The sequence below is a fragment of the Heterocephalus glaber genome, unplaced genomic scaffold, assembly GCF_053883595.1.
Source record: "Heterocephalus glaber isolate CG9 unplaced genomic scaffold, H.glaber_assembly_v1.0 deba00001072, whole genome shotgun sequence".
NCBI lineage: Eukaryota > Metazoa > Chordata > Mammalia > Rodentia > Bathyergidae > Heterocephalus > Heterocephalus glaber.
The window spans coordinates 2,750,057-2,764,829 of NW_028258189.1; the positions used below are offsets into that span (position 1 = coordinate 2,750,057).

Genomic DNA, 14,773 nt, shown 5'->3' on the forward strand with positions numbered 1-14,773 from the left:
TATTGGATCTGTTCATGTAGAAAAACCCTAACTCATGCAGGAAGAAAGACATAGCCCTCCCTAAAACTGAGAGTTTCCTGTAAAACATGTAGAAGTTCAAGCTCTGGATTCTCTTATGGTGGCAAACACCACCTGTCATTTCTTGTCGAAGCTTCTAGATACTCTAATTTTCTGTGTATGTCCCCTTCTATTTATAATGGCCAGTACCAGTAATAGGGACCTTGGGCCTCTATGGCATTTCTTATTTTCTCTTAGCGTTTCGGGGCCGTTTGCCCTTGGCCTTATCCCTATACCTCACCTGTCACCTTGCTCACACATACAACAAAGTATTTTAGCTTCAAAAGAAAGCCTCCTCTTCCTTTGTCAGGTGAAAATTCATCCATCTTTTCTGCTCGGGAAGGTCGCTGACTTGGAGATGTTTCCATGTGCTATTTCTATCCATCCCTGTTTGTAGCACGCAATCTGCAAACATGCTGTTTCTGCATGATTCCTTTAACAGCCCTGCTCTCCCTAATTCTCTGCTGCATCCTGCCGTCGCCTCCCCAAGGAAGCTTTTACCTTTCAGGCTTTGCTGCCTGCTCTAAGCACATCCGAGAGGTGTTTCCCCTCCACCCAGAGGACTTTGGAACTTTCTCTCTTAGTCTGTGATTCCGCAGTTGTGCACCTCTTCACCTCCACAAAGATGGAATTCAACTTTAATTTTTTTCTCCTCTTCATTGTCTTTCTTTGCTTGGCTTAGAAGAGGTATCTGTAACTGATTTCATCCGCCGGAAAATTTTTTTTCTATATTTGTTTCAAATGGATTCAATAGGAGTTGAAAGGATGAAGTATAAAAATATTCTCGTATCTCCATTTTAATGGCCTACAATTTCATGTGGATTTCTTATACCTTTTCAGTGTTCTACCTCGAGACTCATATCCCTGCTAAAGTGTGGATTCATTTGGCACCAGTTGGGTGTGCTAAGTTGAATTGACTCAATTAGAGAAACAGTCATAAAATCTGCTCATTTTATACAAAAATATAATTGTCCTTGAGGTGGAAGGAGGCACATTAATTTGATCATATGTATTTGTATGTACAAGACCAGGGATATTAGGGTGATTGCAATCATCTTATACAGATCTGTATGACTGGTATTTTCTCTCCATTTTCAAAATGGGCTGTATAGCATCCCTAACCTGAAAATCCCTAATCCATACTCTGAGAATCTGAAATGCGATATACTCTAGAATCTGAAACATTTTGATTCCTGACAGACACTACCAGTGGGAAACTACACAGCATGTGGTTTTGTTTCATATGCTAAATTATCTTTAAAATTGCATAAAATTACCTTCAGGCTGTGTATATAAATGCAAATGGAACATGAATGAACTTGTGTGTAAACTCTAGAGTCATCCAAAAGACAGCTCCTCATATTTGTGTGAATATTCCAAAATCTGGAAAAAAAAAAACCTGAGATGTTGTTTGTCCCCACCACTTCCGATAAGGGACACTCAACCGGCGTCACATCTACTTGTGATTAGCTCCACCCAAGTAGTAGAAATGTGTGCATGATCCAAAGAAGGGAGAACTCTCCGGTTCCAGGAAAGACTCTGGACTCTGTTTGGGCCACTTTATTTTCTACTTCGGTATGTCCCAAAGCCCAGAGATATCTACTTGCAAATAAATACACTCAGCTTCTGTGGTATCTCGCTTCGTCCTCTCGACCTACTTCCTATTTTCTTTCCACTCGTCTTGTAAGTCAGCGGCACTAGGAAATATGGGGAAAGGAGATCACCTTAGGGATCAGGGACGCGGACCCCCTTATCTCATAGACTGAGAGAAGAGGGCCAAGGTGCTGGGAGCCAGACACATCCTCACAGAGGGTGAGCAGCAGAGGTCATTTTCCTGAGATGGTGTTTCTGCTACACCTGCGGCCTTGGGCCAGTTCTGCCCGAGGTCGAACAACGTTGACAGCGCCCTGAAAAGGAACCCTGGGGCATGCTCCAAGCAGACCCCTGTTTCAGACTTAGACAGCGGCTGAGGAGAGCAGTGCCGTTCTATCTGCGGAGATCAGCAGCATCACCCTCCAGCTCACTGACCCCTTGGCAGCCGCTCGAATGTCAGTTTTCCTTCCAAGTAAAATAAACTATGATGCATATCATTAGCATAAACAGGACATCTAGGTAAACTCAGGCATGTGGGGCCTTCGTGTTTGGGGGTGATGAATGTTTGTTTATCTTTTACATCGACGTCCTTTATGCTTGCTGCAAAACCAAAGTCCTCCCTTCTCAGAAGACAGCACACAGTGAATGTTTTCACTGTCGCCGCTATGCTCCTCAACAAATGTTACAAGCCACTGTGACCGTGTTAAAAAGCATGGCCTTTGAGGGGTGATTATGGCAGGAGGGCTAGGTTTTCATGCCTGGATTAATGCCCTGTGTAAAAGGCTGCAAGTCTGATCTCTCTGTCTCTGTCTCTCTCTCTCTCCTTTATGCATGCACATGGATTCTCATGTTCTTCATTTTTCCATTATGGATGTTCCAACACAGGAAGGCTTTCAACAGGTTTCGGCCCCTTGATTTATCAGCTCTCCAAAACTGCAAGAAATAAACCTCTTTTCTTTATCAATTACCCTCTTTCACTTATTCTGTTATAACAGCACAAAATGGAATAAGGTGTGCACTCACTTTTTTCAATCTTAAATGATGTTTCCAAAAAATAGTAAACGGGGAAACTAATGGGCCTCAGTGAATTCTCTGGGCAGCTAGTTTTAGTGATCATCAATAATGCACTTAATTACGGGCTGGGCAAGAAAAAAAAAATTTGACCCCCTTTTTTGTGGTGCTGGGGATGGAACCAAGGCCTCTGCACTGGACTACATCCTCAGCACTTCTTTTAAAAAGATATTTTTGGAGGGAGGGAGGAGGACAGGGCCTTGCTAAGTTGTCCAGGTTGGGTTCAAACTTGTGACCTTCCTGCCTCAGCCTCCTGGAAGAAAAGGCAAGACTCAAGTGCCAAGTGGCTACGATTTTGAGTGCTCAGATGAATAGAAATGGCAAAAAAGGCCAACCTTAGAATTTCCATAGGATCAAGGGGACCGGCGAGCTGTGGATTGATGAAACATGATGCCACAAAGGTGGGAGACTCATGAAGTCTGAGACAATACCACAGATTCAAGTCCCATGCCCTTGGTGGCAAACCACAGTAGAGAAAGGCCAACTGTCATGCTCTCAGCAGCATGTGTTCAGAGGTACACACAGCAACAACAGCGGCAACCATCATGATCACTGTTAGTCACAAAAGGGGGCAGGAAATCTGTCAGTAGTGAGTAGCTTCCCATCAGGAGGCCCCCAGTCAGGGCTTAGTAACAAATAAAGGACCTGTGTATTCTTCCATTCTTACCACTTAGCATTCAGTAGCCAGGCACAGTGCTACATCCCCTTTCTCTGAGCTGATAGTTCTAACTTCTTTCGGAGGAGTACATGTCCCAGCTTTAGGACTCTATGTCTTTGAGAGGAGCAGCTCTCCCTCCAATTGCCCACTCCTGTCTTCCCCTCGGAAAACAGCTTCTGCGGAGAGATTCCATGGCTGCTCTTCCCACCCTGCACTTCGGGCGGCCTTTCCCCCAAAGTGTCTGAGGCAGGTAAAACGTGGCCGGCGGAGAGTCCACTGCAAAGGGTCAGCTGCCATTTGGACAGGAGAGATGGAGCAGGAAACTGGAGCTTCACTTTCTGCCAATTGCTATTTTTGGAATTTTCTTGTCTTTGACTGCAGACTGGAATCCTTGGTTCAAACATGGAATGTTTCTTCTATGGAGGCTGAAGTGGGCACCTCATGCTGAGGAAAGACACTGTGCTTGACACACTCACAGGATGACAAGCACTAGACAGATGTGCTCAGTGTTGGAATTTTAAATACCAGAAAGCAGTGGGCCCTGGGCATCCCATGGAAGGCAGTTGGCGTGGGCTGGGTAGAAGGATGGAGTCAGGACAGAAGTGCCCCTCAGTTCCACCCTTCGGAGGCATCCAGGATTTAGACTCAGGTATATGGGAAGTAACACCTTTTTGGGCTGGGAGGTAGCTCAGTGGTAGGGCTCTTGCCTAGCATGTTCCATCAGGAATTGGACCACGCACTGCAATGCTTTCTACTTTTCTACTCTATTAGCTCACATTCATTTTCTACTCTTTATGTTATATAACGAGCTGGTTATATATAATGCATGAGAATCTGGGGGGACATTCCAGGCACGGCCCCTAACAAAACTTAATACCTCAAATCGCATGTTGATGGTATTTGGAGGTGGAGCACCTGGGAGATGACTCCGAGCAGATGGATCATGACAATGGGTAGCATTTCTGTCTTTGTATGAAGAGAATGCAAGACCCAAGCTTGCATGCTTGCTCTGTCTTAACATCTGATCCATGTTATTGCTGTAGGAAATAACACTGGAGAAGAAATATGAAATATTATATCTCCCAACCTGTTAGCTGTCTGATACACCGAGTTCTTGTTCTCTAGAAATCAAAGAATGAGTCCTAGGAATGAGGGAGGTTAAGAGTAGGAAGATATTTATTGATAGGAAAGCTCCTGAGGGGCAGGAGGGGACCCAAGTGGGTAGCCCGGGGACCCCGCTTTACAGAGGAGTTCTATAGGGTGAAACCCACGTGGTACAACGCGGGCCACAGCCATGATCATCCAATAAGGTTACAAGTACGGTCACTTAGGTGATGGTGATCCAGTTGGGGGACAAGTCACATAACAAGCATGGATGGAAAAACAAAGATTCTCCCAGGAAGTGATGAGTCCAGAGGTCTCTGGTCACCAGTCGGGGTGGCTGATGTCTATCTAGGCTTCATTAGGCCCAGTGTTTGTCCTCTGAGGAGGTATGCAGGTCTGTTCATCTTGTCTTTATCTTGAGGCCTGATTTTCAGCCGATGTGTCTCTGACAGAGCTGTGGTCTGTTTCACCTTCGTGCTGGCCCTCTCGAGGCCCTCGCCCTATCTGACTGCCTCTCCTGTTTCTACCTAGCTCATCTGTCTATAATATTATGATGCCACAAGAAGTTGGTGATAGTTAACTGTGAACCAAATGAAACCTCTCCTCCTTTACGTTAAGTCTCCGGTATTGTGTTCCAGCAACGGACAGCCAAATAATACAGCCTTCAAAGCCACATGAGCCAAATAAACTTCTATCTTTTGTCAAAAGTTCAGGTGGTGGTATGCTATTGTAGCACTAGAACATGAACAAAACATTGTCCCAAAAAAGTCTCAACTACGAGTTTTGCAGCTGTAGCATGAAAGCAGGCATGGATAGTGCAAAATGAATGAGTATAATTGTTCCAGTGAGACTTTACTTACAAACTCAGGCAGCAGACCACATTGGCCCATGGACAAAGTTAACCAACCTCCATTCTAGAATATATTTTGCAGGTCATGGCATTGCATTCATATGATTCAGCAGTTTTTCTCTAAAATTCAGCATCGCCTGTATACGTGAACAAACCAACGTTCTTGTGAAGTAGGTATCATTCCCTCTGCCTTTACCACCAAAGTCCAGTGATATTAAAACTCTTACAGTCAACACTAGCTGGAAAATGAAATGCCATGTCTTTAATTCCCGGGGCGCTAATCTGTTTTGCTTTTGGTGTCTCCTTCCTAATTTGGCACCAACCTCCTGACTGTGCTGATGACCTTTGAGGAAAACAAAAGCCATTTTTTCTTGGGGCATTGATGTTTCAAATCTAAGCTCTTCCCTCTGACCACCTCTAAGCAGGCTAAATCTTGCGTTTTACTTTCCAGGCTTTTAAAATGCAAGCGTCCTTTCTCTCCAGTGTCACTTCAGGCTCCCTGTTGTGCTCCCATCTTATTCCTCGCTGCTGGTGACCCTTCATTTTTTCAGGTTTCCCATGCAATTCATTATGGCCTCCAGGAAGGCTGCTCAGCCCTTCATATCCTTAGGGTTGGACAACAGACAGATCAGGAGTCTGGGCATTGGAGGGAAATTTGTCTGCAAAACTTTTAGATTTGAAACTGCCGGAGAGGTTGTCTCTGCCCAGGGTCTGAGGCTGCAAGTGAAATTCTCCTTTGTGGACATTTGGATGCAGAATGAAATCTGACACGGACCCAATTTATTTCCTTCTGACACCTCCAAATCTATATTTCATACTCGCTAGTCTTTATCACCCTGCCTGCGTGGGCAACAGTAGGACGCCTGGACGCTTGGGGCTGGCCACTAACCAAGATGCTTTCTTAGGAGTCAGGGAGAGAAAGGATTTTAAATTCACAGCCAAAGTGAACCACTGAAATAGAAAGAAAAATCAAAAAAGATCAAAGTTAATGTCAGACCACAGCCCCAAGCAACACCTTGCGTTTCCTACTTCATGGTCAAGCGATGCCTTTCATATGCTTCCAAGGGCATCCGTTCTTCAGGGTGCAATTTCTTACATGTGGTTTAAAATACACAGCCTCCTCTTCTCTGGTCCCCCGGGTGATTGTGATGCACTGTGGTTCTTCACTGTAATGAAAGTGTAACTCACACCGGAAAGCGCTGGGCTATGCCGCGCTGGGGCAGTCGGTGAGCTCCCTCCTGGTTGAAGATCCTAGGGACTTGGGAAAGGGACAGCGGCTGACTCAGGTCATTGAGCTGCAGGTCCAGGGACCCTGGGAGCTTTGACAGGCCCAGGGGTGACCAGGCTGCAAAACACTTCCGCTGAAGGTTTTGGACAACCTAAAAGTGCTCTTCGAAAAGACCTCTTCTTTCGTTTTTTTTTAACCTCAGCTCTAGCATGGATAGAAAGTGGACGAGGTACTCTGGAATGGGTTACTGAATCACTTAATTTTTTTTTTTTTCTGGAACGGTGAGTGAAAAGCGAAGTCCCTGCGTGTGCAAATAGTATGAGGCCTGATTATTCTTGAGATACAATTAGGGTTCTTGGGGTAGGATTTTTTTTTTTGCATGAAATTTGAATCATTATTTTCCTTGTTGCACCTTAAAATTCCTAGGGACAAAAGCATTTGGAGTTTCTTTTTTAAACATGCAGCGATATGATTTAATTAATGGAGCCGGGAAGCTGTTTAGCTCTGAGAGTATGATTAGTTGGCTCCTGGATACAGGGAAACATTGTTCTTTATAAAATGACATGTAATAATTGTACAAATGTGTGGAGAACATGGGATGTTTTGATACATGGGTACATTGTGCAAAGATCAAATCAGGGTGATTACCAGTATCTGTACCTTAAACATTTACCATTCTTTGTGGAGAGAATGTTAGGAATCCTCTCTGGTGGCATTTTGGAAGCCTAGATGATTATCGACTCAATTTCCCCTGCTCTGCAAATCAGATTTGCTAATTTCTAGGAATTTAGAGAATGTAGGAAGGTCACTGAGCTAAAATCTATCCATGATGGCACGCCCTCATCCCTTTCTTCCTCAATTTTTCTGCACAGTAATTATGGAACTATATACTTACTTTTCTTTGAAAACATTTGCCAGCTGAAATGACATATGATCTACATACCATACACTTCACCCACTTCACGTGTAGCTATGAAAGCCTCAGTATACGTATAGCACAGTTGCTTACCATCAAAACGGTCCCCTTGAGAAGATTTTCATTACTCTAGAAAGAAACCCTGCACCCTGTAGACAACAAATAGGGTTATGCACCATGTATGTGACCTTTTGCATCTCGTGGATTACATACAATGTATATGACCTTTCACATCCCATGCATTATATGCAGCCTATGTGACCTTTTGCATCTCTTGTCTTTTATTTAGCACAATGTGTTGAAGTTTCAGCCACTGTGTAACACATCATAGCCTTGCTCCTTTCTATGGCTGCATAATGTTCCCTTGTGTGGCCTGACCACCTGTGTTTATCGATTCAACGGACCATGGGGCCGTTTGGGTGGTTTCTTCCTCTTGACTATTAGAGTAATGCTGCTATGAACGTCTATGTACAAGTCTTTTTTTTTTGATTAGTATACAAAACTTTTTATTTCTGTTCATTATATATCTAGGAGTGGAATTTCTGGGTCTCATGATTTCACTACTTGCCAGCTGTTCCGAACTCCATCACTATAATGGAGGCTGAAACATTAGGGCCCATAATTCTGTATGCATTCTTCATTCAGCCAGGCATATCTGAGATACTTGATACCTTTTGTGGAATGAATAAATGATTTGAAAAACCTCCTGACAAGGTCTGTGTTCGACCCTTGACTTTGTTTTTTACAGTTCAATTTACGATTTGGGGTAAGGCAAAAAATGTTTATGAACCTCGGTTTTCATATCCCTGAAAGTTCAGACTGAATAGATGGTTTCTAAGATGCCTCAAGGAATACAGTATAGGAAGGGATCTTTTGCAAGGGGATAGTTTTCTCTTATAGATGCAGGGAAAATGAGCAATATTTTTAATAGGGCTTGAGAGTCATGAGTTCAAAGAAAAGCTTTGTAATTAAGAGAGGTATTTTTCAGGTGAGTCCCTTGGATGAAAATTCTTATATTTTTCTGCATAAAAAAGACACTAGTAATCCAGTATTGGCTAGTAATTTAAAAATATGGAGGGCTGGGGATGTAGTTCAGTGCTACAGTGACTGCCTTGTAGATATAAGGCCCTAGGTTCAATCCCTGTACTGAAAAAAAAAATCAAACTATGGGTAGAACCACAGTAAGAAACAGTTATAAGTGGATAATCAACAGCTATAAGTGCATAGAGAAAGTCATTAAGTACTTACCAATTGTTAAAGCTTGAGGGATTTTGCCCCCTGACCTTTTAAAATGAAAAAGTCTGAATATGCATAATATAGAGAAAATCATGGTAAAGGACACTAAGTTTCTGCAGTTCTCAGCTGCAGGGAGGCCATGGTCCAACTTCTGCTCTCCACACCCTCCATAAACTGGGCTAATTATCTGAAGCAGATCCTGTGCATGGCTCCATCTTTATCTGTCCGAATTTCTGCACGTTCCAGGATCCGGGGGAGGAGCTGCATTGTGTTTATATTGACCTTCACCCTCTCAACACCAACTCAGCACCAGTTTATGGGGTCCTGACCTTGGCTGCCTCATGCTTGGGGCCAAGAAGATGAATGGAAAAAGGCTCCTGTCCTAAAGACACTGTAATGGGGAGCAAGACTCATGCAAAGAGAGAACAATGCAGAGTGAGCACCTCAAGACCAATAACAGAACCGCAGTCCTCTCTGCTTGTCTGAGGGGAGCCATCCAAGGCCTCCCAGTGAACACCTGAAACCCACCGTAGCGCCAAGTGCTGTATATGTGTTTTGCTCTTACCATCGATTTTAGTAAAATCCACAAGATTTTTCTTTTTATAATTAAATAAAAACCATTCTCCTTGAAAGAAGCCCTTTCTGGCTTCTCTCTGGCAATTCCAAATTGCCAGCATCCCTACTCCTGCACTGTAGGGTCCTCATTAAGAAAAAGAAGGGTTACTGGAACACCAGCCCTGGAACCCCACCACTGTTGGTCTGATAACTGTGCCAGCTTCTAAATGACTGGCAGGTGTGTAGTCGGTATGGTGTTGAAATGCTGGGGAAGGGAGAATCATCATCCAGTTGTGACCACGCAGGACAGCCCAAGACGCCATCCTGGTACTTGGAATGATGCGCCATTTAAAACTCCTGGCTTGATTATGTCTGGAATTCTCCACGTAATATTTTCAGATCATGGGTGACTTAAAGTGATCAAAGGGAGAATGCTGTACCATTTCAGGTGTTGCTTGTCAAGAGTCAAGGAAGCTATTCATACTGAAAAAGAGCAAAACTAACCCAAGCTTTGTTTGCCTGGACCCTTGACTCTTGTAGTTATTTCGTTTGAACTTCTCTGTCTTCCTCTGCGTTATCTGCAATGTCTCCCTCCCCTGACAAGCTGCAATCCTATAGAAGCAGCCCTCAGGAAACATTCTGACATCTCCGGTTACAGTATTATATCAACAGCCTTCTCTAAGAGGCGTGAAAAGTCAGGCGCAATTCAAAAAGAAATAAAACCTTCGCGTGTGCGTCTGCAGTAGCTCCTGACAAAGATATCTGCAGCAGGGAAAACCTCAGGCACATTCTCTGCAGCAGTTAGCTTTCTTGTTGCTGACACACAACACCCAATACCCACTGCTGAAAGGAGGAGAGGGTCAATTTGGTTCACTCTTTCCCTCCTGGCGGACCGGTTCCAAAGCAGAAACGTCATGGTGGAAGTGTGTGGGGGGAATACAGCTCCTTAGATCTGGTGGCTGGGAAACCATGGTAGGGAAGTGAGCCAGAGAGAAACAGGCAAAAGAGCATATATACTACCCAAGGCCACACCGCCAACACCCACCAGACACACCTAGGAGCAGGCTTTATCAATCTGTTAGGGGCTACTCCAATGACATAGGTATCAGGATTAATAATCCCCTGTTCCTTTCTCCCCCTTAATCTGGAAGACACTCAGCCGGCCTCAGCTGTGATGGAGAAATTCTGTCTGGTGCACAAGAGCCGAATAAAGCCTTGAACCTTGTGGTAGTGAACTGGGGTGTCAACTTGAATAAGAAACACCGAGTTGATCAGTTTGGCAAGTTCTGGATGTGTGGATGATGGACTTTCTGAAGACGGAGGAGGCACCCTGGGAGTGTGTGGGCCGAGGAGTGGGCTTGTAGCCTGGGGTGATAAAGAAGGAAAGAAGGAAGTCTCACTTCCACTGCTCTTCAGAGGAGCTCCAGTCTTTGTCATTGCCTTTGGACGTCGTCTCCCGGATTCAGGTGCAGACTCTTAGCCTTCCATCTCAGATCTTCTGGCTCCCTGACTCTGCAGTGAGCTCCACGTCCTTGATTTTTGACTGGATCCTTCAGATCTGTAGCGTGCAGTTGGCCCTTGGGCTCTCTTTCACCCCTGGCAGTGCAGCAGTGCAGGCAGCCATTGTAAGCCTAGCTCCTCTGTCTGTCTGTCTGTCTGTCTGTCTATCTATCATTTATGCATATGTTGTATCATATCTGTCCTCTAATGAACTCTAACTGGCACAAAACTTTATTGCAGTCCCTGGAACTCTTGCAACTCCTTGAAAATGTCTGCCCGTCTAATCTGGAAAAGCCCTTCATGCACGAGGAGCTGCCTAACCCATCTTGAAGCATGGCTGACACTTGGCAAAGCTGGGGTGAAAGATACTGTGTCTGGGGAGGGGACACTCAGCATCTTTGGAGAAGAGTGCCAACACAAATCGGGGTGTTGGGGAAAGGCTCAGCCCTGTCTTGTGATGGTTTAGGAGGAGGACCATCCCTGTCAGACTCGTGTGATCCAAGGCCGGGCTCCTGGGAGGGGATGGGCCACAGTGTGCCTGGGTGGAAGCAGGTCATCTGGAAAGGTGGATCCCATCCAGGCTTCTCCCTTCTCTCTCTGCTTCCTGGCTTCCTCAGTGTGAGCAGTGTCCTCCTCCGGACCTGTCCACCCTGCCCTTCCTTCCTTGGGGCAGCCAACTACGGACCGGACCGAAACCTCTAAAAGCCGTGAGCCAAAATAAACCTCTCCTCCTTCAAGTTGCACGCGTCTCCTAGTTTGTGCCAGCGAGGAGACAGTGACCAAGACACGTCTTTATCATCGCATCTAATATCACAATTCTTTTTCTCGTTAATTTTCTAGGGCCCCTGAATGGCCCATCCTTCCACTGATGAGCATATAAAGTTTAAAAGTGAGAACAGCAGCATTTTTCTATAAGAAAAGAGGAGCACACTCCTGATTTTACTACGTATGCTTATTAATGCATTGAAAAGTATGAAGTGGGGCACCGCCTACCTTGAGCTGAGAGCAGCAGAGCCTGCCATATTAGCACCTTTCACTCCGCATCTTCTGGTGAGAACCAGCCCCGGCTGCTGGGGTGTCGACCTTTGCTGAGAACTCGTCCATCAGAAATGTCCTCTTGGCTTCCTGCAGGGATCTAGCATCAATTTTCATCACTGACCTCATGACTCATGGATTTAATCACATCCTTCCCCTGGCAGTGCCTTGGCCCATCTTTAACAGAGGCCGAAGCACAGGGAATAATGTGCATGGCAGGATTTCATGTCATCAGAAAAGGACTCTAAGGACACGTGGCTATTAAACATACAGGCATCACGTTTGGGGTCAAAGCTCCGGGGCCATTGCTTTGTCTTTTCAGCAACATAGTGTCTCACCCACAATTAATTCTGCAATCTCATTGGTCATTAATACATATTTTCCCCATCATAGCTCATTGTTTCAATGTATCTTTTGTGCCTTTGGAACAGCCATCTATTACAATTACATCCTATTGTCTCTATATGTCCAAACTGGTAGCAGCTTATTTATCAACTTTATTTTTATCTACAAGGATTTTTTTGGGACAACTCACCCAGCAACTGGAACACCCTGATTTGCAATTTCACTCCATTTCCCTCACCTATGTATTTAGGAAAAGCTGACTCATGAAACCATCTTTCTCAGTATTATTCAAATATGGTGTGTGGGGAAATGGACAGGGACCACCTATGATTCCAAGGACTAAATGAAATAAGAGGGGTTTTCAAAGATCTCACAAGGGGTTTATCGTGGCATATTTTAATCGCAGGATGTCAGTCTGTGATGTCAAACCCTTGCTGATTTGGCTAAAGGGAGGCATATTTTGGAAGACACCGTATTGCTCTATAACACATCGTACATTCTTGTAACGTTGTATATGGTCTGTTATAACGTTGTGTCGTGATACTTCATAACATCATATGCTAAATAACAAAATCCAGCCATACAAATACCTGAGGCTTCCATATCCACAGAGTCAACCAACTATGGACCTAAAATAAAATTAAAAAAAAAAAAAAAGAATACTGCAAGCAGGCATGGCAGAGCACATGTACAATCCAAGCTCACGAGAGGCAGGAGGACCCTAAGTTCAAGGACAGCTTCGGCAACCTTGTACAGCCCTGTCTCATGATAAAATTACAAAAGAAAGACCTGACGGTGTTACTCCATGTTCCCTGGGTTCAATTTGCAGTACAGAAAATAAAACGTCTGCACGGAACATACATGTGCTCATTCCTATCATTATTCCCTAAGCAGCAGAGCATCACAGCTAGTCCCAGACCACTTACCTTGTATCAAGCGCTGTGAGTCAGTTAGAGATGTGTTAAACTCTGGGAGGAGGTGAATAGCTTATATGCAAACTATAGCATTTTATAAGAGGGAATTGAGCATCTACGAATTCTGCTCTCTGAAGGGAGTCTGAGAGCCAGTTCTCCATGAATACCAAGGAACGAGTGTATTTCACGGGGAAGGAAACCTTAGTCATGGGTCTGTGTTTTGTCCAAAGATGCTTTCACCTCTGCACTTTTTTCTTTGGTGAGGCATGGAGATCAGCTTACCATGACTTGAGTTCCTTGACACACAAACTTTGATGGCAATTGAGTTGAGGTCCACACCTGACCATCTGTCTGACAGAGATCACCAGTTTGGTGAAAGGAACCGAGACTAGAAAAGGCTAATTAAGAGGAGAAACTCAGATTGTAGAACACAATTCATACTCTTCTGCTCTACCGAAGGACTTCGTTTTTCACTCTTAGTGACTTCTTAGTACAGTTAAAGTTCAACCATTCCAATCTGTAATAGTAGTCATTGGCCAAGATGGCCCAGAATTGATTCTGGGATGGTTTTTGTGGTTTTTTGTTTCCTTTGTTTTATTTTCCTTGCTTTTGTTTTCAGTCTGAGAAGATGGCTGTCATTCATTCTGTGTTAAATAGTCTACATTTGGTTTAATATCATTTCACCTAAGTTGAGCACCAGTGATTTCTCATTGCTTAAGAGTGATTTCTATTTGGACAATGATACAAATTTATTTTTAAAAAATTAAACAACTTTATGCTTACAATAATGATAGAAATCAAAGAAAATATGAATGTGTCTTTATTGTTGATTCAGCCTTTTCCTTTAGAAAGAACGTCACACAGTGTCAACCATTTAGCATAGCGCATAGGTTGAAGTACATCTTGGAAACATCAAGTAGATCATGAAGTGAAGAAAGTCCTCCAAGGGTGTACCACCTCAGGAGCAACAGAGATGCTTCTCAAACACTTTTGTTGGGAAAAATCAAGAAGACAGATGTGATTTGTAGCAAGTTTCTGTCTAACTGGAACATTCTTGAACTCCTAGATGTGGGATTTGTTGGAATTATATTTGTTGGAGATCCCTTTGGCTAGGCCAGGAGGTAACCAGGGCGTGGAAACCAAACAGTTTCCATGATGTTCTTGGATATCTTCCCAGTAAATCCATGGCTGCCATACTGCTAAATGCAAAATGCAAGCTCAGGTTCTCGCTATAGATTTCCTGCTGCTTCATTTTGCTGACTCTGGTGTTGCCATGGGAGAATCTCACTTATGGCCTGGCTAGGTAAAAATCTTAGCACTTTATCCTCAGCAAGCTCAACCTGTTTCTCCTGGGCTTTGTTTCCCTAAGTCATTGATCAAGAAGCAGCAACCCCTGTCATCCCAAGCATAGGTCCCAAGAGGTTACCCCTGAGATGTCCTAGCATTCAGGCTGCTAAGAGTTTGCACTTAGGTTTATGCCACTTGCCCTCAGTCCAGGAGAGTCACAAGTTTGAACCCCAATGGAAAAACAAATAATTTGTTCCATGGCTGCAATAAATGCAGCCTGATGTCTCAAACTTCTTCCACTGATTATTCCTTAAACCAGAAGAGGTATGTGTCACCTTTGAACTGGCCTTTATTATGGAGAGCAAATTTCTCCAACATATGTGCTATGGCTTCTTGGTCAAATATGTCGTTTTCATATTTGCAG

At 44.1% G+C, this 14,773-nt stretch overlaps 1 protein-coding gene across 3 annotated transcripts in view; it reads left to right on the plus strand.

Annotated features, from left to right (window-relative positions):
- The window catches only part of Pudp (pseudouridine 5'-phosphatase), a 338,048-nt gene that overhangs the window by 124,330 nt on the left and 198,945 nt on the right, over positions 1–14,773 (plus strand). The window lies entirely within an intron of this gene.